The 15,576-nt window shown below is 36.9% G+C and overlaps 1 non-coding gene across 1 annotated transcript; it reads left to right on the forward strand.

Annotated features, from left to right (window-relative positions):
* The first annotated feature begins 207 nt into the window (after positions 1-207).
* LOC132663943 (U6 spliceosomal RNA) lies at positions 208-313 on the forward strand. The gene has a single exon (XR_009603333.1). It is a non-coding gene; the product is annotated as a U6 spliceosomal RNA (small nuclear RNA).
* The last annotated feature ends 15,263 nt before the right edge of the window (positions 314-15,576 follow it).

Consider the following 15,576-nt stretch of genomic DNA (forward strand, 5'->3'; position numbering starts at 1 on the left):
ATATTCTTTTGGTCTATCAGGTGAGAAAGCCTAAAAGAAATGACACCCCAGTAACAATGAGCACACCTTGGGCCCAAATCTTAGTTTTGAATAATATTCCTTGGTGAATGGCTGATTTTAGAACTAGGGAAGGAAATATATAAGATGAGACTGGAGCATTTTGCTGTGCCAAAAATAAAGGCAGGGCTGAAAGAAAAAGGAAAACAAAAACACATTAGTGTTTACTTGTATGAAAATTAGAATAATACAGAGAAGACCAGCATGGCCCCTGCTCAGTGATAACATGCAAGTTCATGAAGTGATCCATTTAAAACAAATAAACAAACATTATTAAGGTTTTTCAAAGAGCCTCATGAGCTAATGGAAAGCGTTCCCACTGGCCAAAGTTGGATAGAACAATTAGAGCAACAAAATAAAATAGTATTGAATTATAACGCAAAGTATAAAATAAATGTCCATGAGTCCATAAATATAAATAAATTATTCAATGAATTAATGATTGGAGGAAGAAGAAATAAATCTTCCATAAGATTTTATTTATATTTTCTGCCCTAAAATATGAGAAATATAACTCCCCACTCATGACATGTGGACTGTGCATAGACACTTTGTTCCAAAGAGTAAAGAATAGAAATGGGGAGAAAAAAGTAACTTCACAGTCAGGAAAATTACAAACATTCATCTAGATAATGAGTGGTCATGGTTAACATCAGCAGTCACAGATCATGCTGATGCTGTGTACTCTTGATATGATATAATGAAAATGACACATCCTCTGTGATCTTCCTCTCTCAAACCCAAGTCTACTCAGGAGAAAAACATGACACAAGTCCCAATAGAGGGGCCTCCTACAATACCTGACCAGTACTCCTCAAGAACTCCCAACATCATGAAAGAGTAAGTTTGAGAAACTCTTCATAGCCAACAGGAGCCTAATGAGAAATGACAAGTAAATATGTGTGGTATCCTGGATGCGATCTTGAAAAAGAACATTAGGTAAAAACTAAGGACTTACGAATGATCTCTTCTTCTAATAACTATTTCTTACTGTTTTTTTTTTTTTTTTTTTGAGAGAGAGAGAAAGAACACAAGCAGGGGAGAGGGGAAGAGGGAGAGAGAGAATCTTAAGCAGTCTCCATGTTTAGCCCAATGTGAGGCTCCATCCAATGACCCTGAGATCATGACTTGAGCTGAAATCAAAAGTCAGACACTCAATCAACTGAGCCAATCAGGTGCAACCTTACTGGTTTTATTTTCAAAGTGAACTTTCTATAGTTTGGTGTCATATAATATTGGATAATATGCTTTAAGAAGATGTTAACCAAGAGTTCCTGAGAAGCTGAGTGCTGCGGTGAACTGGTAATGAGTAAATTGTATTTTTGTCCCATTTGTGGCTATGAGACTGGAACAAGTTATTCTCTCCTGTCTACACCTCAATTCCCCATGTTAGCTTGAACCTTTATTTGCTTTTTATAGGATTCATGCATATAGGAGCTCCACTGTAGGATCTGAAGGTCATGTCCAGCTATAAACAATATATAAAGAATTGTAGAGCCTCCAAGGCAGTATCCCATCACCAGGAAAAATAAACTCCAAACTCAAAAGGCACAAAAAACTGTTTCAAGGTCTAATGGGGAATGAAGGGAAAAGGGAAATTGAAAAGCCTAGTGTTAAGTATCACATTATTTATAACCTACTCTTCACCAGTGTGTGCCTAAATCTGAGTAGAGGGATTTGGTAGAAAGTTCAGATAAAGGTATTTGACTCAAATCTCTAAAAGTCAAAGCACTGCCTAGGGACGCATGGATTAGCAGAGTTAGGAAGTAAGATTCTTTCCCCACATATGATGAGAACACACTGTATTTCTTTTTGCATTAAATTCTCAGAAATCCCAACTTTCTTTGCCAGTTCCAACAGTTCTGAGGTATTAACACATCAGTATAGTTTACATCCAATGAGGCACAGTTTGGCACTGACTCAGTGTGATTTTGGCAGTTACCAGAGATGGCTTTGCAGAGATGACACAGACGTGGAGGTTTGGATGTTTTGAATTCCATTGTGTATGCTCTTATAGACTAGTTCAGAGAAGGGTAGGGCCTTTCTTTGAGTTTGAGACATACATAGAATGAATAGAATAGATTCTGATGTCCTACAATGGTAAACAGGATAGACTCAAGAAAATAATATTTGTTATTATTATGCTTAAGCAATGAAAGTTGAAAAACAGAAAATAGGGGATTTCAAAGTGATTAATCACTGAAACTGGAGTTATTCTCATAAAAGTGTTATGCTTTCTGATCTTAAACTCTGAATTTTTGGCTTCTCCCATATCTCCTGAGAAGATCTAAGAATATTCTTATGTAGCATAAGGGCATTCCAATACCCAGAGTGAAAAACTCTTAACTGAATGAGCTAAGGTTCTGCCTACCTATAAAAACTTATTGGCTCTAAGCCAGGGAGGTTTATTATAGGAATATTGTTGCTGACTCTCTCGATTGTGAGGAAATGAAGGAAAATAAAAGCAGACACAAATCCTTAGGAGCAGCTGAAATTATAGCTTGGTCATTTGAAGAAGGTCATACTGCTTTGCCATCCTTAAACTAATAGAGAAATATTAATATTCTCAACCTTGGCCCTCTGCCAAGTTTCCATCCCAAGTTTCCCAAGTTAACTATTTACATGTCAGTCACCCATAAACAAACAAACAAACAAACAAACAAACATTTTGCTTGTCTGAGATCCTTGACAGCATGACCAAGATTGAAAGGAACTCTAACAGAAAGAGGGAAAAAAGCTGTTTCTACTACTGGAAGTCTACTCTATTCAGCTCCTCCGTAAAATTGCCAGGAAATAAGGCATTGATGTAGTTCAGTTTGGGAGGGAGAAGTTAAAAGAAAATATTGGGATAGAATGAGTATTTTGTAACTGAATTGTAGGCAGTCCGAGGGAAGAAGAGATAAGATATCAAAGACTCCCAGGGCACTTCAAATGTAAGCCCTAATAAAAGAAAAACATATACAGAAATAAGGGATAAAACTTAAGTTTTTTTTTAAAAGGGAAACTGATTGTAGACTACTTGTCAATCAGAGAGTGCCATAGGCGAATCAGATGGAAAGAAAGTCCACATCGGCTAGAAAAAATTTGATTGTATTAAATTGGTGGCATTTACAATACAAACAGTGACAAAAGTTACCAAGTTCATCATTTACATCAGTCACGGAGAAGCTGAATTAAATGATTTCTCTCTTAGTATTCAGCAAAGCAACTTAATGGGATTCAACTTCCCAGTGTCCATCCAATTGTAACATTTCCCGTACAAGGCCACTTTGAAGCAAGTTAATAGATTAGAGTCTCTGAAACAATTATAACTGGCATCACTTTAGTTGGAAATTACTAAGTAACAAAATACACTCCTCTACATTCAGTTAGTGACATGATACCATTTGGAGGGGTAATAGGAATGGTTTCAATTATCTAAATATTAGAGTAGAGGACTATTTGTGGAAGCTTCCTGAAGAAATACTTTCTTTGGCCTCACCTTTGATATTTATGTATTTTGCACGTTACATTAAGCGTTGAAAAGTAAATATTTCAGTATATTACATGAACAACTCTTACAGGTAATACAGTACAAACGATTTATGTAAAATTTACTTGTGTAAAGAAGTTTAAAGAAGTAGTCAGTGTCTCTGGCTTTTATGAACCAATTCTTCCAAATGCACATTCACGTTCACTTAGAGAGCTAAGTATAATAGGTTTTTTTTTTTTTTCAGAGTTCATCTGTGTTTTAAGTTCAGAAGTTTACCCCCCCCCCCCAAAAAAATTAGAAAACATGAGAAATTTCAGTTTGAAAAATATGTGGTTAAAAATCCAAATTATGGTGAGGAATCAAGATAGTGGAGAAGTAGAGGGATCGGAATTTCCCTCATCCCTCAAACACAGCAGTATTGAAGTCAGAACACTTGGAACACCTTGGAATACAACTTGTGGAGAGACAGAAAAATCTCCACAGGTGGAAAGAGATAGCTTGGTAGGACAGAGGTGCGTGTTTGCGAATTGGGAGAGATAAAACGGCAGTGTAAGCATGGAGCAGGGGAACGCCTTTCGTGGGGAAACAAAAGGAAGAGAAAGAGAGGCTGTGGACATGTGGTATTGTATTTGGACAAGAGAAAAACCTCTCCGGACCATGGGCTGGGGAATGGGAAATATGGGGAGAGTTAGTTTCTATTTACAAATAGACTTAGGAGCAAAAGATCAGAGTTTTCAGGGTTGCTTGACTTTCTTCAGCCCAGACTCAGCTCTGTATGTGCACCTGGCAGGGAGGAGAGCCCACTGGGGGTGTGGTAGTGATCTCAGGGGCACACTGGGAGAGGACAGTCTCCTTCCTTGAGTACTGTGGGAAGAGGGTATATTGCCTCCCCAAGGATAAAAGACCGTGCAGGCGCCAGCCAGAGGCTGAGCAGAGTGGCACTATCCCAGAAACAGGTCACGTGGAGCAGGATCCTTTAAGACATCCGGTTTTGAATCCCAGCTGAGTACCTAGGAGGTTCAGAAGACTGTGGAGCAGGACAGGCCAGCCACTCACACAACTCTGTGAGGGTGGACTGAACAGCATGGTTTGAGACACCAGATCCAGGAAGGAGTGATTAGGGTGTTGCTGTTTTCCTTGGCAGCACCAACAGAGTGGGTCTTCAGGAAACAGGACAGGGACTCCTAGTGGAGGCTAGACCCCCTTACACCAAACCCCACCCTTCCATGGCTGATAACTGCTTATCTACTTCCTTGGATCTGACACTAACTGAACCAGACAGCCTCTCCTTGAGACCAGTGCAGCCACAGGTCCCAGGCACCAACAGACAACTGTCTTACAGTTTTGTCTGTTAGTCTGTTTTTTTGTATATTTTATTATTTTTTCTCTTTTCTTTCCTTTTCTTTTTTCCCTTTTTTTTCTTTCTACTCTCTTTTTTTTATTCCCCCTTTAGTATCAGCCTCATAGTTTCTGATTTGATTTTTGGTCAATTCTTATTATATATATATATATATATATATATATATATATAATTATTATTTATAATTTTTTCTCTTTTCTGGTTATTTTTTTTTCCTTTAATCAGTCATTTTTACTGTATATTTTTTACACCATTTCTGTATCTCCTTTATTTTCCTCACTCTCTCTCTGAATTAAGCCCTATACCTTCTTTGATTCTTTGCCCAGTCTTTTTTTTTTTTTTTTTTTTTTTGCACCCCTGTCATTTCTCTCTTTGCATGGTATTAGGTTTCTTCCACCTACCCTTTTTCTTTTTTTCCAGGGTTACTTCATTAACAAATCAAAGTACACCTGGCAGAAGGTCAAATCCACCACTATGAGCTGTGAGATAGAGAGCTAAAGACGCAACAAAGAGTGCATGCAACACACTCCAAAACACTTCCTGAAAAGGCAGCCCCTGGACAGTGTATGATGCTTTTTTTGTGTAGTTGTGTCCATAGGTGCAGGACACATAACAAGCTATTAGAACACGTGACAGAAAACTAGCCAAAATGACAAAATGGAAGAATTCCATCCAAAAGAAATTCCAGGAAGAAATGACATTCAGAGAATTTCTCAAAACAGATATCAACAATATATTTGAGCAAAAATTTAGTATAATAGTCATAAGACTAGTAGCTGAGCTTGAAAAAAGGATAGAAGACAGCAGATGACCTGTTGGTACAGAGATCAAAGACCTAAGAAATAGTCACGATAAATTAAGAAATGCTGTAAGTGAGATGCAAAATAAGCTAGATGCTGTGACAGCAAAGATGGAAGAAGCATAGGAGAGAATAGGTGAAATAGAAGATAAAATTTTGGAAAATGATGAAGCTGAGAAAAAGAGAGAAATTACTAGACCATGAGGGGAAAATTAGACCCCTTAAAAGTGATTCAATGAAACAAAATAATATATTTATCATGGGAGTTCCAGAAGAAAAAGAGAGAAAGGAAGCAGCAGACAACTTATTTGAACAAATTATAGCTGAGAACTTCTTTAATCTGGGGAAGGAAGCAGACATCCAAGTCCAGGAGGCACAGAGAACTCCCCTCAAAATCAATAAAAACAGGTCAGTACTGCAACATGTCATAGTGAGACTGGCAAAACACAAAGATAAAGAGAGAATTCTGAAAGCATCTAGGGACAAATGGGCCTTAACCTAAAAGGGTGTACACATAAGGGTAGTAGCAGACCTATCCACTGAAACTTGGCAGTCCAGAAGGGAGTGGCAGGAAATATTCAATGTGATGAATAGGAAAAAATATGCAGCCAATAATCATTTATCCAGCAAGGCTGTCATCCAGGATAGATGGAGAGATAAAGGCTTTCCCACAAACAAAAACTAAAGGAGTTCATGACCACTATGACCACATGACCACTCCAGCCCTGCAGGAGTTCCTAAGGGGGACTCTATGAGTGAAAACAGCAAAGACTACAAAGACCAGAGACAGCACCACAAGCATAAAACCTACAGATAACACAGTGACACTAAATCCATATCTTTCAGTAATCACTCTGAATGTAAGTGAACTAAATGCTCCAATCAAAAGACATAAAGTATCAGAATGGATTAAAAAAAAGATCCATCTGTATTCTCCCTACAAGAGACTCATTTTAGACTGGAGGACACCTGTAAATTGAAAGTGCAGGAATGGAAAACCATATATCATGCTCCTGGATTCAAAAGAAAGCTGAAGTAGCCATACGTATATCAGACAAACTAGATTTTAGACAAACACTGTAACAAGAGATGAAGAAGGGCATTATATCATAATTAAGGGGTCTGTCCATCAAGAAGATCTAACAATTGCAAATGTTTATGTCCCTAACATGGGAACTCAAATATATAACTCAATTAATCACAAACATAAATAAATGTATAGATAACAATACTGTGAATATATGGGACTTTAATTATCCACTTACAACAGTGGATAGATCATCTAGGCAATAAATCAGTAAGGAAACTGTGGCTCTGAATGATACATTGTATCATTCTGAATGTATCTGAATGATACATTGGACCATATGGACTTAACAAATATATTCAGAACTTTTCATTCAAAAGCAGCAGAATACACATTCTTCTCGAGTGCACATGGAACATTCTACAAAATAGATCACATACTGGTTCACAAAACAGCCCTCACCAAATAAAAAAGGATTGAAATCATACCATGCATATTTTCAGATCACAAAGCTATGAAACTTGAAATCAACCACAAGAAAAATTTTTGAAAGCCTCCAAATACATGGGCATTAAAGAACATCCTACTATACAATAAATGGGTCAAACAGGAAATTAAAGAAGAAATATAAAAAATATATGGAAGCAAATGAAAATGAAAACATAACAGTCCAAACCCTTTGGGATACAGCAAAGGCAGACCTAAGACGAAAATACATTGCAATCCAGGCCTATCTCAGGAAGCAAGAAAGGTTCCAAATACAGAACCTAATCCACACCTAAAGGAACTAGAAACACAGGAGCAAAGAAAGCCAAGAGCCAGCAGAAGAAGAGAAATAATAAAGATTAGAGCAGAAATAAACAATATAGAATCCAAAGAAAAAAACAGTGGAACAGATCAATGAATCTAGGAGTTGTTTTTTTTTGAAGGAATAAGCAAAATTGATAAGTCCCTAGCCAGACTTTTCAAAAAGAAAAGAGAGAGGACTCAAATAAGTGAAACCACGAATGAAAGAGGAGAGATCACAACCAACAACACAGAAATACAATTATTAGAGAATATTATGAAAAATTATATGCCAACAGTCTAGACAATCAGGAAGAAACGAACAAATTCCTAGACACCCACACATTGCCAAAACCCAAAAAGGGAAGAAATAGACAATTTGAACAGACCCATAACCAGTGAAGAAATTGGGCCAGATGGCATCCCAGGGGAATTCCACCAGACATTTAGAACACAGTTAATAACTATTCTCTTCAAGCTGTTGAAAGAAAGAAAGAAAGAAAGAAAGAAAGAAAGAAAGAAAGAAAAGAAAAGGGAAGAAAAGCTTCCAGACTCATTCTATGAAGACAGCATTACCTTGATTCCCAAACGAGACAAAGACCCCACTAAAAAAGGATAATTACAGGCCAATATCCCTAATGAACATGGGTGCAAAAATTCCCAACCAGATACTAGCAAAATGAATTCAACTGTATATTAAAAGAATAATTCACCATGATCAAGTGAGCACCATGATCAAGTAGGCACCATGATCAAGTCCATTCCTGGGCTGCAGGTTTGCTTCAATATTCACAAATCAATCAACATGATACATCATGTTAATAGAAGAAAGGATAGGAACATATGATCCTGTCAATAGATGCAGAAAAAGTATTTGACAAAATAGAGCACCTTTTGTTAATAAAAATCCTCAAGAAAATGGGGTTAGAAAAAATTTACCTTAACATTATAAGACCCATATATGAAAGGCCCACAATGGGAAAAAAACTGAGAGCTTCACCCCCGAGATCAGGAGCATGACAAGGATGTCCACTCTCACCACTGTTGTTTAACATCGTGTTGGAAGTCCTAGTCTCAGCAATCAGATAAGAAAATGAAATAAGAGGCATCCAAATTGGCAAAGAAGATGTCAAATTTCACTTTTTGCAGATGACATGATACTCTACAAGGAAAATCCAAAAGACTCCAGCAAATAACTGCTAGAACTGATACATGAATTCAGCAAATTCACAGGATAAAAAATCCATCTACAGAAATCGGCTGCAGTTCCAAACACCAATAATGAAGCAACAGAAAGAGATATGAAGGAATCTCTTCCTTTTATAATTGCACCAAGAACCATATAATACCTAGAAATAAACCTAACCAAAGAGGTAAAAGATCTGTGTGCTGAAAACTGTAGAAAACTTATGAAAGAAATTCAAGAAGACACAAAGAAATGGGAAAAAAAAAAAACATTCCATGCTCATGGATTAGAAGAACAAATATTGTTAAAATGTCGATACTACTCAAAGCAATCTACATATTCAGTGCAATCTCAATCAAAATAGCAGCAACATTCTTCACAGACCTAGAACAAACAATTTTATAATTTTTATGGAACCACAAAATACCCCATAGCCAAAGTAATTTTGAAAAAGAAAACCAAAGCTGGAGGCATCACAATCCTAGAATTTGGCCTGTGCTACAAAGCTATAATCATTAAGACACTGTGGTATTGGCACAACCATAAACACGTGGACCAAAGGTATAGAGTAGGGAACCCAGAAATGAGCCCACAAATGTATGGCCACTAATTTTTGACAAAGCAGAAAGAGCACAAAAAAAGACAGTCTCTTCAGCAAATGGTGCTGTGAGAACTGGACAGCAACATGCAGAGGAATGACACTGGACCACTTTCTTACACCATACACCAAACAATTCAAAATGAATGAAAGACCTAAATGTGAGACAGGAAACCATAAAAACCCAGAGGAGAAAACAGGCAACAACTTCTTTGACCTCAGCTGTAGCAACTTCTTACTTGACATGTCTCTGAAGGCAAGGGAAATAAAAGCAAAAGTGAACTATTGGGACCTCATCAAGATAAAAAAGCTTCTGCACAGCAAATGAAATAATCAACAAAACTAAAAGGCAACCAAAAGAATGGAAGAAGATATTTTCAAATGACATATTGGATAAGGGGTTAGAATCTAAAATCTATCAAGATTGACCAAAATCAACACTCAAATAATCCAGTGAAGAAATGGGCAGAAGACCTGAAAAGACACTTGTCCAAAGAAGACATCCAGTTGACTAACAGACACATGAAAAGATGCTCAACATTGTTCATCATCAGGGAAATAAAAATCAAAACCACATTGAGATACCACCTCACAATGGTCACAGTGGATAAAATTAACAAGTCAGGAAACAACAGATGTTGGTGAGGATGTGGAGGAAGGGGAACCCTCTTGCACTGTTGGTGGGAATGCAAACTGGTGCAGCCACTCTGGAAAACAGTGAGGAAGTTCCTCAAAAACTTATAAGAATTACCCTATGACCCAGCAATAGCACTATTAGGAATTTATCCAAAGGATATAGGAGTATTGATTTGTAGGGTCACATATACCTCAATGTTTATAGCAGCACTATCAACAATAGCCAAATTATGGAAAGAGCCCTAATGTCCATCAACTGATAAATAATGGATAATAATGGATAATAATAAAAATGGATAAAGATGTGGTATATATATATATAGTGGAATACTAGTCTGCGATGAAAAAGAATGAAATATTGTCATTTGCAACAACTTGAAAGAAACTGGAGGGCATTATGGGAAATGAAATAACTCAGAAAAGGCAGATATAATATGTTTTCCCTCATATGTAGAATTTTGAAATTTAGCAGAAGACCCTAGGGGAAGGGAAGGAAAAATACTTATAAACAGAGAAAGGGACAAACCATAAGAGACTCTTAAATACAGCGAGCAAACTGAGGCTTGCTGGAGGTAGGGGTTAGGTGGTGGGAAGGGAAAACGGGTGATGGGCATTGAGGAGGGCACTTGTTGGGATGAGCACTGGATATTGTATGTAAGTGATGAATCATAGGAATCTAACTCCTGAAGTCAAGACTACACTGTATACACTGTATGTTAGCTAAATTGACAATAAATTATTTTTTAAAAAATTTGAAAAAAGAAAATCCAAATTAAGACATTCAGACTTTGGTTTCACAGAGAAAAATTAAAATGTATTTCTCATTTGCACTTCTAAAGTCTTTAGGGTAGTAAGATATTTTTCTTAAAGGCTATTAGATAACTAAGATAATTACTTCATCTGACATATATAAAGAAATATTGATTTGCCTAGTCCATAATTTTGAATTATGCTTCATTTAAAAATGAGCCTTTGTCCAGCATCTCTATAGAGTCAATGAATGCAAATTATCTTCAGTGTTCTGGCACCTTTCCACTTATAGTATTTGTTTACCTACAGAATTTTCTAGGTATCAGGCAACTTGTACTATTTACTTAAATAAAGAATAAAAAGAAATTGAATGTCAGAAAATAAGTATTCAAATGGATTTAACCAAGTAACTTTATATTTAAAAATACATATATAGCTCAGTGGAAAATAATTTTTGTCATGTACAGTGACATTTTTTAGTATCTTCTTAAAATATATGAGATATTACATTCGTATTTTAATTGTGATCACTATACATGTTCCCTTTAAAACTGACTATATTTACTGTTCAAGTACTTATGTTATTCACATAATTTTTAAGCATGAATATGTAAAAGAGAAAAAAATGAGTTATACTGGTCTATATGATTTTTTATTATTTTTTAATTTTTTTTGAGAGAGAGAGAGACAGAGTGCGAGCAAGGGAGGGTCAGAGAGAAAGGGAGACACAGAATCCACAGCAGGTTTCAGGATCGGATCTGAGCTGTCAGCACAGGGCCCAATGCCAGGCTCGAACCCCAGAACTGTGAGATCATGACCTGAGCCAAAGTCTCACACTTAACTGACTGAGCCACCCAGGAGCCCCTGTTCTATATGATGTTTTAAACCCCCAGATGACATGAGCATCTCAGAAAAAGCAAGTAAAAATTGTCTCTTTTATTTTGAGAAGACCCAATATAGGGCATTAGATCTGTAATTTTTAGCAAAGCCAAAAGAAAGAGAAAGCTTGACTTAGTATAATGGACTGGTAACTTTATAATGATACATTATTTGAATCAATATTAGGCAATTATGATGTATTTCCTTATCTCTGAAAATTTAGTATTCACCAACAGGAATAAAAATGCTTTATAAGGATACTCAGTTTTAACATATTAATAATACTCAACACAATTTGTGCAGAAGGTGGGAGACTTTTTTGTAGACAATTATGTCATATGTAATAAGAGATTTAATATGGAAAGAATACATTGTTTCTGAAAATATTTTCCTCTTCTTCTAGTAAATACATTTCTTATTCAATTATCTGATATTTCCTTCCTTGTATTAATTAGATAAAATACCTCATGTATAAAACTTTCAGTTTTTAAAGAAAAGAACCCATTGGAAAAATCATCAGAATTGGTGTCAGTTTCTGGGAAAATAATCAAAGGTGCAAGTTTTTTTTTGTTTTTTTTGTTTTTTTTTTTTTATATAACACATCTTCCTTTAACTTCTGTGATTGCATACTACATCAAATTAATCAATAAAATAGTATTAACTCTCATAGTATCTTGACCTTCCTAAATAAAGTGGTAAGCTTGCGAAAGGAGAGTGCATTTTTTTAATCACATTCCCTAATTTGAATAGCTAAGTCACATCAAATCTAACTGCTTTTACACAATGGTAATAGTTAAAGTACATATTGGACTCTTTAAATTTAAATAACTTTTGTCTAGCAGATCCTGATATAGACTTATGACTTTGCAACTATAATGTTTTTAAGAGACATAGAAAAACTGAAAAACAAACAAAGTGTCCTGAAAACAGAGATGTAGAGAGACCCTTTTATCAGAGTATAAGAGAAATTCCGTGGAATACTTGTGCAATGAAAATAAATTGAGTGGTTAAACCCTGATTTTCCAATAAATACTTTATTTAAATAAATAGAATAATCCCAGGAGGAGTTAAATAGCAGAGAAGGGGAGCCTGGTCCTTCCTCATCTCTCAAACACAGCTCTGTTGAGGTCAGATCTCTTGGAACACCCAGGAGATCGATCTGTGGACTGGCAGAAGGATATCCATGGTTGGATGGAGATAGCATGGTAGGCGCAACATGTGTGGAAGTGAATTAGGGAAGAGAAAAACAGTGGTGCCTGACAGGAAGGAAACCTTTCTGTGAAGAGACAAAAGGGACAGAGAGACAGGTTGTAAGAGTAAGGCTTTGGGTTTGCACAAGGGTAAAACATCCCTGGATCACAGGCTAGGGAGTGAGAAGTACTGAGTATCACAAGTTTGTTTGTTTGTTTGTTTGTTTTGCCAAAAGTGGAGTTTAAACTCTGAGATTTTAGAAGTGTGCAACTTTCTCTGGAGAAGAGCCCTGCTGGGCACTCCTGGGGAGGAGGGAGCTGGCCCCAGAATGCATAGCATGGTGTAGGGATCTCTGAGTGCACTGAGAGAGACCATTTCCCTTCCTGGAGTACTTTTGGAAGAGGGTATATTGCATCTCCAAGGACAAAAGACCCTGTAGGCGATTTTGCTGCTTTTAGCAGTGCTATACCATAGCTTCTGCACACTGTGCAGGCATGAAACTGTTTTTGAGACAAAGAACATTAGACAGCATGGAGACACTCTACTCTAGGGGTCAGGGGTTGTGTCTGCATGTGGCTGGCCCTTTAAGACTTCAAGTTTTGAATCACAGTCATGCACCAAAGGAAAAATGCAGAAGAGTTGTGTCACAGGGAAAGTGGATTGCCCTTGCTCTTCTGTGTAGGCTGCCTGAGCAGCTGGGGCTGTGAGGTCCACTCTCCAGGGATGAGAGATTGGGGTGGTGCCATTTTTCCCCCAACACCAACATGGTATATATCACAGAAAAACACAACAGCCCCCAGGGGAGGTGAGATTCCACTTACATCAAACACTGCCCCCCTATGCTTGGCAACTGCTTATTTACTGGGGCAAGACCACCTCTGAGCCAACAGAGTGGGCCTCTCCTCCAGAAGATCAGTACAGCCAGCACCCCACATGTACCATCTGTACTGAAAATCGAGTGCTTCTAAACAACACCTGAAGTACTGGTGGATATAAGAAAGAGGCACATAGAACTCCCCTCAAAATCAACAAAAACAGGTCAACACCATGACATGTCATAGTGAACCTGGCAAAATACAAAGATGAAGAGAGAATTCTGAAAGCAACTAGATACAAAAGTCCTTAACATATAAGGGTAGACACATAAAGTTAGCAGCAGGCCTGTCCCCTGAAACTTGTCAGGCCAGAGGGAGTGGCAGAAAATATTCAATGTGATGAATGGGAAAAAAATATGCAGCCAAGAATGATTTATCCAGCAAGGCTGTCATTCAGAATAGAAGTACTGATAAAGAGTTTCCCAGATAAACAAAAACTAAAGGAGTTTATGACCACTAAACAGCCCTGCAAGAAATTTTAAGCAGGAAAATCTGAGTGGAAAAAAGAAGAGGAAGAAGAAGCAGAAGAAGAAGGAGAGCAAAGCAATAAAGGCTACAACGGACCAGAGAACATCACCAGAAACACCAGCCCTATAGGTAACACAATGGAAATAAATTCATATATTTCAATAATCACTCTGAATGTAAGTGGACTAAATGCTCCAATCAAAGACATAGGGTGTCATCAATACTCACTCTAAACATCAATGGATTCAATGCTCCAACCAAAAAACATAGGGTAACAGAATGGATAAGAAAACAAGATCCATCTATATGCTGTTTACAAGAGACCCACTTTAGACCTAAAGACACATTCATATTGAAAATAAGGGGATGGAGGGTAACCATCTGTCATGCTAATGGTCAACAAAAGAAAGCCGGAGTAGCCATACTTATATCAGACAATCTAGACTTTAAAATAAAGACGTTATCAAGAGATGAAGAAGGGCATTATATCATAATCATGGAGTCTATCCACCAAGAAGACCTGACAATTGTAAACATTTATGAGCCAAATGTGAAAGCACCCAAATTTATAAATCAATTAATCACAAACATAAAGAAACTCATTGATAGTAATACCATAATAGTAGGAGACTTCAATGCCCCACTCACAGCAATGGACAGATCATCTAAACAAAAAATCAACAAGGAAACAATGGCTTTGAATGACACACTGGACCAGATGGACTTAACAGATATATTTAGAACATTTCATCCTAAAGCAGCAGAATATACATTCTTCTCCAATGCACATGGAACATTCTCCAGAATAGACCATATACTGGGACACAAATCAGCCCTAAGTACAAAAAGATCGAGATCATACCGTGCATAGTTTCAGACCACAATGCTATGAAACTCGAAATCAACTACAAGAAAAAATTTGGAAAGGTAACAAATACTTGGAGACTGAAGAACATCCTACTAAACAATGAATGGGCTAACCAAGCAGTTAAAGAGGAAATTAAAAAGTCTACAGAAGTCAATGAAAATGATAACACCACAACCCAAAACTTCTGGGATGCAGAAAAGGTGGTCTTAAGAGGAAAGTATATAGCAATCCAGGCCTTCCTAAAGAAGGAAGAAAGATCTCAGATACACAACCTAATCTTACACCTTAAGGAGCTGGAAAAAGAACAGCAAGTAAAACCCAAAACCAGCAGAAGACAGGAAATAATAGATAAGAGCAGAAATTAATGCTATTGAAACCAAAAAAACAGTAGAACAGATCAATGAAACCAGAAGCTGGTTCTTTAAAAGAATTAACAAAATTGATAAACCACTAACCAGTCTGATTGAAAAGAAAAAGGAAAGGACCCAAATAAATAAAGAATGAAAAAGGAGAGATCACAACCAACACAACAGAAATAAAAACAATAATAAGAGAATATTATGAGCATTTATATTCCAATAAAATGGGCAATCCAGAAGAAATGGACAAATTCCTAGAAACATA

This window comes from Panthera onca, chromosome D4, assembly GCF_046562875.1.
Source record: "Panthera onca isolate mPanOnc1 chromosome D4, mPanOnc1 haplotype 2, whole genome shotgun sequence".
In the NCBI taxonomy this organism is placed as follows: domain Eukaryota; kingdom Metazoa; phylum Chordata; class Mammalia; order Carnivora; family Felidae; genus Panthera; species Panthera onca.